We start from the raw sequence: 17,093 nt of genomic DNA on the forward strand, positions 1-17,093 counted from the left end.
TTTACTGAACGAACTGGAATGGATTCGTTTCCTCAAGTGATGGACATATCCCGTCACTAGTTCAAATCCATCCAAGGACGTGCCCTTTTAAAAACTGTGTTTGAATAATGTTTCAAGGTCTTGTGCTTTGCAATTATATGCAGCAATTGAACTATATACTAGAAATTGCTGGGCTAGGTTGTGTCACTCAGTCAAACACTGCGCTGGAGAGCACCCTTAAACCAACACTGGGTTTTCTCAAATTGAGCTTACACCTGTGGAATTAAGTAAGGAAATTGTTATTACCCAGCATTAGTTTTACCCAGGTCAGTGGAAGAAAGTGTCTCTGTCCAGCAATCGGTCAGCATGCTTGGCTGTTAACAGATGATGGTTCAGATCCTCCCAGGGACGTGTGTCTTCATGAGCTGCAATCTGAGTTTCATGTTGGTTTCAAGTTCATTTGCTTTGAAATCTCATTTAGAATTTGAACTATACAATTGCTCGGCTAGGGTGTCTCCCTCAGTGACACACACTGAGCTGGAGAGCAACCATAGGCGGACAGTTGGTTTTCTGTAATTGAGATTACAACTGTGGAATTAAGTGAGGAAATAGTTGCTACCCAGCATTAGTTTTAGCCAGGTCAGTGGAAGATTGTTAAGGGATTCAGACGCAAAGGGCTCTGTGGCTTAAGTCCCTGTCTAGTAGACAGGAGCTCATGGGTTCAACTCCCAGCATTTCCTGTGCTTCCTCCTGTCTTTCAGAACACGGAACATATATACAGTGGGGCGAACAAGTATTTGATACACTGCCAATGGAAAAACCTATTGGCAGTGTATCAAATACTTGTTCTCCCCACTGTATGATGGGCTTGGTTCTTTGAAGCAACTGTTTTTAGCATTGTCAAGAAAGCCTCTTTGTGTCAAGGCACTTGCTCTGAGACCGAAGGGCAACAATTTTCTATTGACTAGAGACATTCAGCATTTTAAGTATATACTTGCTGGGCTGTGTCACTCAGTCACCAACACTGAGCGTGAGAGCCCCCATAGTCCAAAAGCCGGTTTGATTAAATCGAGATTACAACTGTGGAATTAAGTGAGAATATTCTTGTTAGTTTGAGCCAGGTCAATGGAAGATTGGTAAATGACTTGCATGCAAAGGGCACTCTGGCTTAGCTGATCAAAGTTCCTGTCTTGTAAGCAGGAGATCCTTGATTCGATTCCCTGCTGTTCTTTTGTAGGTTTTTTCAGTGCACTGAAAAAATCTGCGAGGATGGGGTTGGTTCTTTGAAGCAACTGTTTTTAGCATTGTCAAGAAAACCTCTTTGTGTCAAGGCACTTGGTCTGAGGCTTGATGCAACAATTTGCCATTGACTACAGACAGATTCACGGCTCCACCCAACTTCCCTCTAAAATTACTGGTAACTTGCAAGTTTTCCAGCTCTGACCCCAACTGCTCCAGGGTATTTGTTTTTTTTTTTTTGGTCAGTATTTGTCATTTTACTTGACGTGTGTCTCACCTTACATTTGAAAACTTCTAGGAATTTAAAACAAAGTTTTATTTTGTGGCTTATTGTTATCATTTGTTTTATTGATTACATTCATTCCTCCGTGAGTCATCACCTTATCGTGGTGGAGGGGTTTGCGTGTCCCAATGATCCTAGGAGCTACGTTGTCTGGGGCTTTAAGCCCCTGGTAGGGTAACACATGGCAAACAGGTCCTCGGTTAGGGGCTAGACCAAGCATGGCTCAAAAACACTCCTTATGATGAATAAGACAAATGAACTCAAGTTTCCCTTGCCCGGACGCGGGTTACCGGGGCCCCCATCTGGAGCCAGGCCTGGAGGTGGGGCTCGAAGGCAAGCTGTCCCTATGGGGCCCGGCCGGGCACAGCCCGAAAAGGCAACATGGATTCCCCTTCCCTTGGGCTCAACACCTGTGGGAGGGGCCAAAGGGATCGGGTGCGTCGGGAGTTGGGCGGCAGCCAAAGACGGGGGCCTTGGCGGTCTGACCCACAGCTGCAGAAGCTGACTCATGGGACATAAAATGTCACCTCTTTGGCAGGGAAGTAGCCTGAGCTGGTGTGTGAGGCAGAGAAGTTCCGACTAGATATAGTCGGACTCTCCTCCACACACAGCTTGGGTTCTGGTACCAATCCTCTCGAGAGGGGTTGGACTCTCTTCCACTCTGGAGTTGCCCACGGTGAGAGGCACCGAGCAGGTGTGGGTATACTTACTGCCCCCCGGCTTGGCGCCGGTATGTTGGGATTTACCCCGGTAGACAGGGGGGTAGCCTCCCTCTGCCTTTGGGTGGGGGTTCTGTTTTATGCGCCTATGCACCGAACAGCAGCTCAGAGTAGTCAACCTTTTTGGAGTCCTTGGAGGGTGTGCTGGAGAGCGCCCCCTCTGGGGACTCCCTCGTTCTCCTGGGGGACTTCAACGCTCACGTGGGCAATGACAGTGAGACCTGGAGGGGCGTGATTGGGAGGAATGGCCCCCCCCCGATCAGAACCCGAGTGGTTTTCTGTTATTGGACTTCTGTGCTCGTCACGGTTTGTCCGTAACGAACACCATGTTCAAACATAGGGGTGACCATATGTGCGCTTGGCACCAGCACACCCTAGGCCGCAGTTCGATGATCGACTTTGTAATCGTGTCATCGGACTTGCGGCCACATGTTTTGGACACTCGGGTGAAGAGAGGGGCGGAGCGGTCAACTGATCACCACCTGGTGGTGTGTTGGCTCCAATGGCGGGGGAAGATGCTTGCCAGACCTGGCAGGCCCAAACGTATTGTGAGGGTCTGCTGGGAACGTCTGGCAGGATCCCGTCAGAAAGAGTTTCAACACCCACCTCCAGCTGAACTTCTCCCTTGTTCCGGGGGAGGTGGGGGACATTGAGTCTGAGTGGACTATGTTCTGCGCCTCCATTGTTGAGGCGGCCGATCGGAGCTGTGGCCGTAAGGTGGTTGGTGCCTGTCGTGGCGGCAATCCCCAAACCTTATCGCTGGACACCAGCGATAAAGGATGCCGTCAAGCTGAGAAGGAGGCCTAGCGGGCCTTTTTGGCCTGTGGGACTCCGGAGGCAGTTGACAGGTACCGGCTGGCCAAGCGGACTGCAGCTACGGCGGTCGCCGAGGCAAAACCTCGGACATGGGAGGAGTTCAGCGAGGCCATGGAAAACGATTTCCGGACGGCTTCGAGGAAATTCTGGTCTACCATCCGGCGTATAAGGAGAGGAAAGCAGTGCGCCATTAACACTGTGTATATTGAAGATGGGGTACAGCTGACCTCGACTCGTGAGTCGGTGGGGAGAATACTTCGAAGCCCTCCTCAATTCCACCGACATGCCTTCCTTTGAGGAAGCAGAGTCTGGGGACTCCACGGTGGGCTTTCCGATCCCTGGGGTTGAAGTAACTGAGGTAGTTGGAAAGCTCCTTGGTGGCAAGGCCCTGGGGGTCGATGAAATCCGCCCGTGGTTCCTAAAGGCTCTGGATGTTGTGGGGCTGTCATGGCTGACACACCTCTACAACATCGCGTGGACATCGGTGACAGTGCCTCTGGATTGGCAGACCGGGGTGGTGGTCCCCCTTTTTAAAAAGGAGGACCGGAGGGTGTGTTCGGATTACAGAGGGATCACACTCAGCCACTCATAAAGTCTATTCAGGGGTGCTGGAGAGGAGGGTCTGTCGGGAAGTCGAATCTCGGATTCGAGCAGGAGGAGCAGTGTGGTTTTGGTCCCGGCCGTGGAACAGTGGAGCAGCTCTACACCCTCGGCAGGGTCCTTGAGTGTGCATGGGAGTTCGCCCAACCAGTCTACATGTGTTTTGTGGATCTGGAGAAGGCGTTCAATCGTGTGCCTTGGGGAGTCCTGTGGGGGGTGCTCCGGGAGTACGGGGCCGAGCCCCTTGGTAAGGGCTGTTCGGTCCCTGTACGACCAGTGTCAGAGTTTGGTCCGCATTGCCGGCAGTAAGTCGAATTCGTTCCCAGTGAGGGTTGGACTCCGCCAAGGTGGCCCTTTGTCACCAATTCTGTTCATAATTTTTATGGACAGAATTTCTAGGCACAGCCGAAGCGTTGAGGGGGTCCAGTTTTGGTGACCTCAGCATTGAATCTCTGCTTTTTGCAGATGATGTGGTGCTGATGGCTTCATCAAGCCGTGACCTCCAACTCTCACTGGAGCGGTTCGCAGCCAAGTGTGAAGCGGTTAGGATGAAGATCAGCACCTCCAAATCCGAGACCATGGTCCTCAGTCGGAAAAGGCTGGAGTGCCCTCTCCGGGTCAGGGATGAGATCCTGCCCCGAGTGGAGGAGTTCAAGTATCTTGGGGTTTTGTTCATGAGTAAGGGTAGGAGTGAGGGGGAAATTGACAGGCGGATCTGGTGCAGTGTCCGCATTACTGCAGACACTGCACCAGTCTGTAGTGGTGAAGAGCTGAAGCCGAAAGGCGAAGCTCTCGATTTACCAGTCGATCTATGTTTCTACCCTCACCTATGGTCACGAGCTGTGGGTCGTGACCGAAAGAACAAGATCACGGACACAAGCGGCCGAAATGCGTTTATCCGCAGGGTGTCCGGGCTTTCCCTTAAAGATAGGGTGAGAAGCTCGGTCATCCGGGAGGGACATGGCATCGAGCCGCTACTCCTCCGCGTTGAGAGGAGCCAGCTGAGGTAGCTCTGGCATCTTGTTCGAATGCATCCTGGACGCCTCCCTGGAGGTGTTCCAGGCATGTCCCAAAGGCGGGAGGCCCCATAGACGACCCAGGACTCGCTGGAGAGACTATGTCTCTCGGCTGGCCTAGGAACGCCTTGGGATCCCACCGGAGGAGCTGGTTGAAGTGGCTTGGGAGAGGGAAGTCTGGGCTTCCCTGTTAAAGCTGCTGCCCCCTCGACCCGACCCCGGAGCAAGCGGCCGATGATGGATGGATGGATTACATTCATAACTGCAAAGTGTCTCTGTTGTGCAATCAGTCAGCGTACTTGGTTGTTATCCGAGAGGCTGGTGGTTCGAATCCACCCAAGGACTTGTGCCTTTGAAACCTGTGTTCTAAGCTTGATGCTAGTTTTAAAGGTCTTGTGCTTTGCAATCACATTCAGCATTTGAACTGTCAATTTGCTGGGCTGGGGTGTGTCAACACACACATAGCTGGAGAGCACCCATAGGCCACCAGCAAGTTTGCTCATATTCAGATTACAACTGTAGAATTTAGTGAGAAAATTCTTGTTCCACAGCATTAGTTTTATCCAGGTCAATGGAACATTGGTAACGGACTCAGTGCCTGCTATTCTTTTGTGGGGTCTTTCAGAACACTGCACAAATACTTGTAGGTGAGAAATGGTTAGTTTTTTATAATAATGTCAAGAAAGCCTATTTGTGTCAAGGCACTTGCTCTGAGGCGTGAGATAACAATTTGCCATTGACTAGAGACTGGTTCATGGGTACACCCAACTTACTTCTAAAATTACTGGTATATTGCAAGATTTCCAGCTCTGACCCCCAAATTCTCCAAGGTATTTGGTTTTTTTTTTGTCAGTATTTGTCACTTTACTCTATGTGAATCTCACCTCACATTTGAACGCTTCCCGGAATTTCAAACTGAATGTTATTTGGTAGCTTATTGTTATCATTTCTTTTAAAGATTACACTTCAACATGCAAAGTCTCTCTGTGGCGCAATCGGTCAGTATGCTGGGCTATTAACCGAGAGGCAAGTGGTTCAAATTCACCCATGGCCGTGTGCCTTTAAAACCTGCGTTCCAAGTGGAGGCTGGTTTCAAGGTATTGTGCTTTGCAATCACATTCATTATTTCATCTATAGAATGGTTGGGCTGGGTTGTGTCACTCAGTCACACACACTTAACTGGTGAGCACCCATTGAACAACAGCATGTTTGCTTGATTACAACTGTGGAATCAAGTGAGGAAATTGTTGTTACCAAGCATTAGTTTTACCCAGGTCAGTGGAAGATTGGCAAAGGATTCAGATGCCATAGATGCTGTGGCTTAGCTGGTCAAAGTCCCTGTCTTGTAAACAGGAGATCCTGGGTTCTCCTCCCAGCAGTGCCTGCAGTTCATTCGTGGGGTCTTTCAGAACATTGCACCAAATAGGAGAGGAAATGCTTAGCTTTTTGAAATAACTCTTTCTCGCATTGTCAAGAACGCTTCTTCATGTCAAGGCACTTGCTATGAGGCTTGAGGCAACAATTGGCAATAGACTAGAGAGTGATGCACGGGTACACCAAACTTTCGTCTAAAATTGTTGGTAACTTCCTAGTTCTCCAGCCGTAACCCTCAACTGCTCCAAGGTTCTTGTTTTGTTTTTTGTTTTTCCTCATTTTACTCGATGTGAGTCTCACCTCTCATTTGAAAACTTCTAGGAATTTAAAATTGAATGTTTTACTTTGTAAAATATTGTTCTAATTTCTTTTAAGGATTACATTTCTAACTACAAAGTGTCTCTGTGACGCAATCGGTCAGCACGAGAGGCTGGTGGTTCGAATCCACCCAGGGACGTGTGTCTTTAATATCACCTCGAAGGTCGTGGAGTTGTTTGGCGGTGCTTTATCTGCAGGTAAAAGTTATTGAAAGTTCCCCAGGAGGTGTTGGAGGTTTGTAGCAGGCTATGGGTGCTCTAAAATTAGCTAAAAATAGTGCTGGAGGCATTTGGCAAGACAGGGTATCCCATTTTCGGGTAGGAAAAAATGTAAAAAAAGGTTAAAATTACCCCGGATGTCTGGGAGGTTTTGTTGTGGACTTTGGGTGCTCTTAAAGCTTGTAAAAATGCTGAAAATGAGCCTTGAGGTCTTGTTGAAATCCTTGCCTATGACAAGACAAAAAGGCTGGGCAAGGCTACAATGCGTGCAGCCAATCAGCTCACGGGAGAAAGTCACTTTTATTTTATCTAAGTTTGTCAGTTACTACAGAGGAGTTCTTGATGGTGTGCAGAACATTTGTGCTGTAAATTTTTTGCTTGTGCTGCTATCGTTCTAAAGACATTGAGATGTTAATTTCGAGTGATGACGTCAACCGCAACAAATCTGTCGCGGTTGACGAAGTGTACCAACTCTCTCAATAGCAGATTGATGTCCCAACAACTAGCGCAAATGTAGTACAAACTGTTGGAATTTGACCTTTTAGCCGAAATCACGCCAGCCGAACCACTGGAAACACATTAGCGCAAAATGCCAAACTCTGTGCGTTCACCTAATTTTTAACCCCTTGTGCTAATAAAAAGGATTTGAAACACAAGTTGACAATTTATTCCAAGTCGAAAGCAATCAGACAGCAAGGTAAAAACAGCAAACAGACCAAGATGAATCGGAGGGCTGGATCCAGGATCAACTATCAACAGGTAAAGAAAAAAATTCCCGAGAAAAGACTGCGCTAGCTAAAGAATTCAGTCTTTTGAAGGCTTTTGTGGGGCGGGCTGCAAGCCGGATGAAGGATGTGTTCGGGCGTTGTTTTGGGTAATTGCCTTTTGCAGATTGGGCAGGAGAGTTTGTGCGTTACCATTGTCAGGGCAACGAAAGCTGAGGATTTTTCCAGCTTCAGTGCCATGTGAGTGCTGAATGTCCAATGGGTTCCTCCGTTATCAGATGTTCCTTGTGGGAGGAGAGGACATCCTTTCACTGTTCTGGAATGTCCATTGGTGGTTACCAGAAGAGCTGATGACGGGATTATTGTGGTCCAGACATGTCTTCGCCATCCCCTGCTTGTCTCGCTCCATCTGTGTCAATCTCACTCTAGTGTTGTATCGGTCGCGAACGAGTCGTTCTTTTTGAACGAATTGTTTGGGTGAACGAGACCGAACTAATCACCATCTGCACTGATTCGTTCTACTAAGTTGGGGCTTGTTCGCTGCGTGGGAGGGCGTTTGAGCAAGCGGCAGCGTCTTCTGACATCGCACACGACCAATCAGACGCCAGCCTCATCGCGGGCAGGGGAGGGAGCGGAAACAGAATCAGGGCGTCTGTCACTCACTTCCACGTGTAGCCAATAAGCAGCCAGCGTGCAGGCAGGAGAGCAAGACTGAGTTATGTCACTTCCCGTTCAGTGACTCGGTCCTCCGGTTCCTGACCTAGCTTGCTGCTAACTTGACTTTGCAGTAATGCGGTGAACGAGTCAAAAAATGAAAGGAAATAACTTTGTCGCATATTTGTTAATGTGGAGCCTATCAAATGCTGCTCAAACAGACAAAAACACCACACAAACCTAGCGAGCATGGTTTAGTGTACTACTTTTCTCAACAGACTAGGGACTACATATAATGACATACTATAATTTACAGTAGTTTAAAACACTTTCGCGGGTAGCTACGAGGCAAGCAAAAGCTGAGCTGCGGTCGTGTGACGGTGTGCGGGGGGAGAGAACTGTCATTGTATGGAGGCTTCATGGCAGCGATATTTACCTCATATGTGCACAGAAAAAAAGAATATTTAGTATTATGCAATGAAATTGTATATACATGTCAATTTTTTCCGACTGTTTTATTTTTTTGTGTGTGTCAGAGCGTGTCGGGTGTTGGTTGGTTTGACAAATTATGTCCATCCGTCCATCATGTGCTACTCAAGCGCCCAAAAAACAACGCACGCGGACACGGGAGATGTTGCAATATGTCTACATTTTTCTCAACAGACTAATGAGAGTAGAAAGGCAACTTCATAAAGAGCAAACAATTATTTCTCGTCAGCATTTGACAATCTGAGATGAGGGGACGACAGGGGAGCTGACCGGATTTTTTTATTTGTTAATACCAGTGCAAAAATTCAATACGATCATCTTAATACTGATTTGCAATTAAACTGTCAAATATCAAAATGTAGTATTGTTTTTATTTCAGAGCAGCACATTAGTGACCAAAAATAATAGTGATGAGCATAAAAACTAAAATACAACAGAGCGAGAGGTAAATATGATGTGTTGGTCGTTCCATATTTAGAAAATAAACTTTCGATTTATTTTTATTTTCGTGACAGCAAGCATGCCGCGTTGGCTGGTAGCAGCAACATTGTATATTTGATCAAGATCATGCTAAAGAAAGTCCATGCGCCCCCACTCCCCCCACAAAAGGAAAATGTTTAACCGTGTCCTAAATCGAAATGCAAGCACGAGCCATGACTTTGATCCCATTGAACTAGGACAGACAACGCGGAAGTTCCCCCTCGCTTTTGCAGCAGCTGGAGGGTGACGAGGCTGTCTGTGAAAGCAGAATGATATCGCCTGTCACTCATTTCTGAAACTACGACGAGTGGTCAATGAGAAGCCTGTGTGCAAGAGAGGGAGGGACCAAGCAATGTCACTTCCCGTTCAGTTATGCTGCGAAGCGGTCTTTGGTGATTCGTTCGGCAACGTCACTTCCCGTTCACTAACCAAATGATTCATTTGGGCGGGGAGGGATATGAGGGGGGCGAACGATTCGTTGAACGATTTGTTTGAACGAATCTTTTTACTGAACGAACCGGAATGGATTCGTTTCCTCAAGTGAACGACAGATCTTGTCACTATCTCACTCAGTCAGCTGTAGGACGCACACGTTGGGTCTTCCAGTCAGCACAATCAAGGGTCGGCTTCCATAGTCAGCTGGCTTCCTCCTGTAGTTATCTCCCTTATCGGCCTATTGCCTTGGTACTGCAAATTCCAATCACTCCAACCAGTCATACTTCAAATATATTCTACTTGTTTTCTTAAACTATAGTTGAAATACTATTTATTTTATCTTGGGCGTGTTAGACTAATACAAAAAGTCAAACAGTAAATACGAGTAAACATATTATTTCCTTCAAAACGAATGGCAACATTTCGGGTCCATTTTGCAATAAATTAAGGCTGCAGCTATCGATTTTTTTAGTAGTCGATTAATCGATGAACTAGTTAGTTCGAATAATCGAGTAATCAGATAAGGAACATGAAAAATTTAAATACCTGAGCTGAGCCTCAAACGGTATAAAAAAATAAATGAGGATCTATGTACAACAAAAGAACAATTGGCTCAATTACATAGCAAAAGTCTGCTAGCTTAAATGCTATAAAATGCTTTTTTTTTTTTTTTTTTACAGTGCTCTTAACAAATCGTTAGGACACATATTCCCACAAAAAACGGCTAAATATACTTATAAACTAAATTCCGCATGCATTAAAAAACATCAACAACTCAAACAACAACCTATCTTGGTCTTAACAGGGAGCAGGCTGATTCAGCCATGTGAAATGAGGCAGACTATAGGGCAGTGTATCCACCCAAATCAATAAAAATAAATGCAAACACTTTCAAAATAAACCATTACAACCCCACTTTAATTAAACGAATACTCGAAGCAGCAAAATGTAATTTGAATCTTTTTTTTTTTTTCAAATCGAATACTCGAGTTAATCGATTAATCGTTGCAGCACTACAATAAGTGGGGGGCTGTGTGATGTTATCATTCTAAATTAATATCTCAAAAACAATAGCAGCACAAACGTAGCACAAACGATTGACACAATTTTTTAGCCATTCCTAATTAAAATCGGGGGCTGGTTGAACTCAGATTGACCTATGAAACAATTGTTATCATCTTAAAAATGATAGTCGCACAAACAGATTTTTTTTTCAGCACAAATGAATGACATAATTTTCTTTAAATTTGCGTCTGATGGGGGAGGGGGGGCAACTTCACGGAAGTATGTGCCATGGCCAGAGGTGGGTAGAGTAGTCGAAAATTTTACTCAAGTAAGAGTAGCGTTACTTTAAAATACCATTTCTCAAGTAAAGGTAAAAGTCGTCCAAAAATTAAACTCAAGTACAAGTAAAAAGAATTTGCTGAAAAGAATACTCAAGTAATGCGTAATATTGTGAGTAACTGCTTATATTTTTGCTTTTTTTTTTTTCCCAATGGTATTTTTTTTTTCTGAGCACAGTTATCTATATGAACTGTTGTTATAGTGATAGTGATTACATAACCACATTAAGCCAAAGAAATATATATTTAAAAAAAACATTTCATTCCGACAAGAGAAAAACATTACATGAATGAAGCATTATTCATCCAAAGTGCCCTTTGGTGGAGATAATAGTTCCTTGTTTGAATAGTGAAGAGTTCCTTCATAATTACCATTTTGAAATTAAAAGGATCATATCTCCGGTTTTCCGTGAACAATTGATGCCAAATAAAAACTGGGAGAGAGGTTCAAAATCCACATTTTCGACTCATGTTGAGGGCAGCGCTCTATATCAATTACTTCATTTTTTTTACGGTGCTTTATAGACACCACATGATTGAACAGGCTGGTGTGAAGATAGAACGGCAAGCCTGTGTCTGGTATATTGGAGTCATGTGACTATTGTTGCGATGTCTCATTGGTGAAATCGTTAGAGTTTCTCTTGGCATCAACAACTACTCAACAACGAATATGTGGAATAAAGACGAAAAACTTAACGACTCTTATGTAGCCCAAAGAAGTGGAGTAAGAGTAGCGTTTTTTTTCTTCACAAATCTACTCAAGTAAAGGTAAAAAGTATAGCTTAGTAAATTACTCTTAGACGTCCATTTTTCTCAAAAAGTAAATGTTACGGAGTACATGTAATGTGTTACTACCCAGATAGCAAAATATAACTGGAGCCGAGCAGACATACAGAGCCAGATATACTGCAAATTTCGGCCCAACTTCGTGAAATGGATCCATCTCAGTGTCTTTTTGAACAATGGCCCTAACTCAGTAAGCAGTCACTTGCCAGATCAGCAACCAGTTTTGGGCCACAACTGGTCCAAAGTAGCAGACACGACATTAATGTATGGCCCAGATATGGCATGCATTACCCAATCTGGGCCAGATTTGTATCAAAACCATTTTCAGTATTAAATTTGGAGTTCATTTTGTTCGATGTATCATACTGTAATGTGTTTATATTGCATTTTAGTCTATTAAAAGCAATAATGACAACACTTCTTTCTCATGCCATTTATTAATGCTAACATATTAATGCAGCATACAACAACATAACAATATAACATTGCTTTTTCACCAAATATTTTAATTGGAACAAGCAACTCAACATTAAAGATGACCAATTTTAGACTGTAAATAACATATTGTATTTGTTAAGGTGCTGGGGTAACGGGGGACCCAATTCATTGACGATGAGAGGGAGTGGTGGGTAGTGTCCAAAGAATCCGGTGTGCAGTTTTGTGATAGAACAGGTAAACGGGCATGCAGGTGTTTTGCCAGACAAGTAGTAAAGGATCTAGGGGGAAAAACACAAAAAAGAGCTCAGTATCATGATTACAACATTCTTTGTTAGCTGAAAGTCACATACCTGCAGGTGAGTTGTTGATCTGGTGATGATGTGAGGCCAAGGACCGGTTTAAGTAAGCTGCTGACAATGATCAGCGGCACCTGGTCCCAGGCTCACCCATCTGTGCAATCAGGGCAACAATTATGGCAAAACTGTCATAGTGCTGATCCGGCCCGCATCTGGCGCACAGACGTTAAGCGGGAGTGATTGCCATGGGGATCTGGTGAGCTGAGGCTGGATCCGGCACGCAGTCGCCTGCTATTGGGGTACCCACCTCTGGCTGTGGCACAGCTTTTGAAACCCACTGTTGTACACTGTTTTTACAGCTCATATTCATTGTTATTCTCGACACATTATTCACTCAAAATAGCATTGATAACATCCTGTTAGTTGTAAAAATGAAAATGCTTTCCACTGCTTACACTTAAGTTCCCAAACCCACAAGGCAATGTGCCACCTTCCTGTGACGTCATTGTGCAATCAGTCAATTCATTATTCATTTCATTCATCTATGAAGATGTAAAAAAGCTTCACAAATTCACTCCCTTAGTCCATCGTGGATTTTTTTTCAATTAAAAAAAAGATACAGATTAGTTGTCCCGAGCAGATCACGTAGTCTCATTCTCGCTCCCTCCCTCTCCCTGCTCTTTGTTCGTCAGGCAGGCAGCGCACGAACACTGGAGGTGCTCATTAAAATTAACGATGATTGACAGATAAATGTTATTGATCTTGCCAGAGTCACGAACTTCAGAAGCATGCGTCAAACATCATTTAACTTGTTAAACAGTTGCTGTGGCAACTCATTGTTTGCACGTGAGCAGCTTCAAGCGAATTTGAGTAGACTCACTCAATAAAGCATTTAATAAAGCCAAGCATTTTTCTACTACTACTTTATTCTTGTTTTAAAATAATTTGGCTGGACAGTAACATGTTTAAAACTTAATTATGAATTTTATTAATTCTTAATATCAATTATTATATATATATTAATTATTTATAATTACGGTGGCTGAGTGGTTAGTACGTCTGCCTCACAGTTCTGAGATCAAGGGTTAAATCCCGGGCTTCGGCCTTCCTGTGTGGAGTTTGCATGTTCTCCCCGTTCCTGCGTGGGTTTCCTCCGGGAACTCCGGTTTCCTCCCACATCCCAAAAACATGCATGGTAGGCAGATTGAACACTCTAAATTGTCCGTAGGTATGAGTGTGTGCGTGAATGGTTTTATGTCTCCTTGTGCCCTGCGATTGGCTGGCAACCAGTTCAGGGTGTCCCCTGCCTACTGCCCGTAGTTGGCTGGGATAGGCTCCAGCACCTCCACGACCCTCGTGAGGAAAAGCGGCATGGAAAATGAATGAATATATTACTGTTATTATTAATAACTATTACATTTTAAGTGCCTGAAAAAACATTTATTAAAATATGTATATACATTTTTTAATATTATAATTTATTATAATTAATTATACAGTGAAAACACATGTCTTTTATGAATCACTTTCCAATGCTAAATCTGAATAAATACATTGAACACAATGGTTGTGCGCTGCTTCGCGGTTTTTCACTTAATAAATGGAATTCTATCTGCGCACTTCTCACATTTACGTCTCTGACCCTTGCCTTGACCCTATGAAGTCTAAATAAGATGTAAAATATGAAGTGCTTTTATTTTGATAAACAAATATGTAATGTGCACAAGCAAGAAAGAGCAAAGTGTAGTGCCTGAAATTTTGCACACATTCATCTTTTGATTTCACGAATAAATGATATTAGTCTGTGACAATATATATATTTTAAAAAGTGAGTGTAGATATTCTGAAGTAAAACTCAAAGCACTCAGCATGGCTTACTCGAGGCAGACTGAAGTTTATCATATTTTAACACTCTTTGTGTCTTCTTATTTCGCCTGTTATACATAAAAAGTGAGACGGCACACAGTGGGGTGTTTCACAGTGTGGATTTAAAGCCTACGTGTTTCCAGTCAAGCCCCATGGAAATCCCTATGGGACTGAGAATGAAGCTTAATTCACTAGAGCCCAATCAATTGATATCTGAGCTAAAATCCTCTTATATTGCTTGGCTGGACTGAACTTCTTTAAAACTGGATTGTGGCTGCTAACTAAGACTCCACAGAGGAAGGAGGGACAGAGAACAGAAAGGGGTTGATTTTATTTCATTACATACCAGTACCATTCATATTAAGCCCCTTGATCTGTTCACTGTTCATTTGTTTTTGACTGACATCTATTTTGTTCATAATTCCCACCAATCTATTTCAGGCACCTTAAGAGTAACCGCTCCAAGGCACAATGCTACGACCACTATAATTTACTTTAGCTAGGTATGTTTACGATTGTTTTTCCCAATCTACCTTTAGGAATTATAGCCCTTGTTTTCATCTGACTGTAGCAATATCTCCAAAACACATTCAGAACAATGTGCCACGCTCCCATGAAACAAAAGATGTCACACAAGCTACACAAGGTAATCACAACAATCTGAAAAGTCTAAAGGACACTTCTCTGCGGGTATTGTAGCCAGTGTTGTTTTCGTCTCTTACACAGACATTTTTTTCATGGTGCTGATGAGCTAAAAATGTGTCTTGGATTACTGTAACATAATGAGAGCACGGCAAGTTTTTGTCTGAAGCTGAAGCTGCGTCAAGGTTAGCATTGCCCCATTGTCTCTGAATATTTTTGTGGTTACTGCCTTTTCTGGGTAAAACAATGTTAAAAACGTTCAAATCAGTACGCTGGGGTTTCAAAACCGCATCATTTTGGTTTATTTAAGGTGCTGTAGTTTCCTCTGCATTTCCGCTTCCTTCCACAAAAGTGCGCCGTCTTAAACAACAAGAAACACAACCACCATGGCTACCGGCGATTCTGCTACTTTTTTCCAGCGGACACAAATTGCATAATGTGAGTAAGTGTATCATTTCATTATGTACTGAAAGTATTGTTGTATATGTAGAATGATTGCAGTGGATTATCAAATAAAACATGGGTTTGAATAACAGGTTTATTCGCCCTCGCTTACTTAGCCTAGGCACTTGCCCTCACGGGAATTACTGCCTTCATCTTAAAGGGTATTGAAACACTGAGGGGCCGTGAGGTATCAATAGAACCGTTATGTGGCATGATAACAAATATTAATAAAGTTAACCAAAAAAATAAATCGCATTCATGAGCAATTATCGAAAATAGATCGAAAATTACGAACATTTCCGAAAGTATTCCGGATTACAGACGAATGGGGCGGAGACGTCATAACAAGGAAACAAAAGGTAGAGGCAGGTGCCATCGTTGTGTATCGACGAGAGAGTTGCGTTCGTGTTTTATCAAAAAATCGCTAAAATGGTTCAAACCTGTCATGCTATGTGGTTTACAAATAGCCATTTGTCGCAATGTACTACCCATGAGTTCCCGAACACGAGAAAAACAGCTGGACTACACAGACAATGAGTAAAGTTCATCAGTGCTAAGAGGGCTAATTTTTCAGACCCAGCCTCCGGCACGGTTTTGTGTGGTGCGCATTTTACACCTGAAAGCTATGCAAACTATGGACAAATGAAATCAGGTTTAGCGAAAAAATTGCTGCTGAAAGCAGATGCGGTGCCCACCTATACGCGCAGCCACCTAAATGTCCCGAGATATCAAGAAAGAGGACGATGACTGGCTCTGATGAGACCACCCCACCACCCCAGGCAAAGCAAAGGAGGGAAATGGCCAGAGTGAGTACTCTTTTATAATAAAAAACACATCACGCATTGGATATAGGACTGGACACATGTATAAATTATCGCTCGTAAAATATATAGAACAAATCCTCTAATCCCATTCTTATTTGTGTCAGTTGGCAGAGCGAAAACCGATGATAGCACAATAAATGATAATTATTCTCAGGGATCGCGTTAACCGGATATTTTCCGTCGTTGACCGTTTTTTTAAAACGGTGACGGAAAAAACTGAAGTCCACCCGTCATTTTGACAGGTTGCAATTCACACCCCAGACCACAGGGTGGCGAGTTAGCATATTAATTAGCTATTGTCTCTCTTAATGCATGACGTCGTTGGCTATTCTGTCAGAATATTGTAGCGTCACCGGGGTCTGGCGGCAGCACCGTGATTGACACATCAACGCGAGGTTCTTATTGGTGCACCCGGTGTGCCAGCGCGTGATCCAATTGGTGGACTAGATTGCCGCCTGTGTATAGACAAGTTTTCGAGGTACCGGTTTACTTCCTTATGTCTTCCTTCCCCTTCCGTTTCCGCCTGTTTACCATTGAAGTCAATGGCGGTGGAATCGAAGTTGGAAGGTCTTTATACAAGATCCCGGGAATGTTATTTTGATGTAGGCGGGTGGAGAACCAAGCCAAGGCCTCCATGCTTCGTAGCATGTCGATTTCCAAACCATGGGTGCTCGTACTCGTCATACAGGAGGGACGGAAGGAGATGTACAAAACTGACAGCTCCTGCAGTCATGCCCCCGCTGTTATGGAAGGTAATGTGCTCTAAAAATACGAAACCTAAAATCTGGCGCATGAAACGACTTGTTGCCTTTGCTATTGATATTACGATGATGATTGTAATTACGAAGTTTAATTGTTTTTACAACAACTAGCTTCTGCTACTGCTGCTATCCGCCTGTTGCTAATCGTGTTTGAATGCACCGCATAAATCCAAGTGTTACAAGTTTTTATTCGTTTGTTTACAGCTGGGAAACGCTGTTATAAAAGGGAAGACAACTTGACTTGTACGTTGATGGACATATATCGAACATATGTCGTTTGCGTTCCACAATGATGATGACAGCTCGACTCCCGGGAGAGGCCGAGAGAGAGGCAGGAATTGTGACAGA

This window comes from Corythoichthys intestinalis, chromosome 11, assembly GCF_030265065.1.
Source record: "Corythoichthys intestinalis isolate RoL2023-P3 chromosome 11, ASM3026506v1, whole genome shotgun sequence".
NCBI lineage: Eukaryota > Metazoa > Chordata > Actinopteri > Syngnathiformes > Syngnathidae > Corythoichthys > Corythoichthys intestinalis.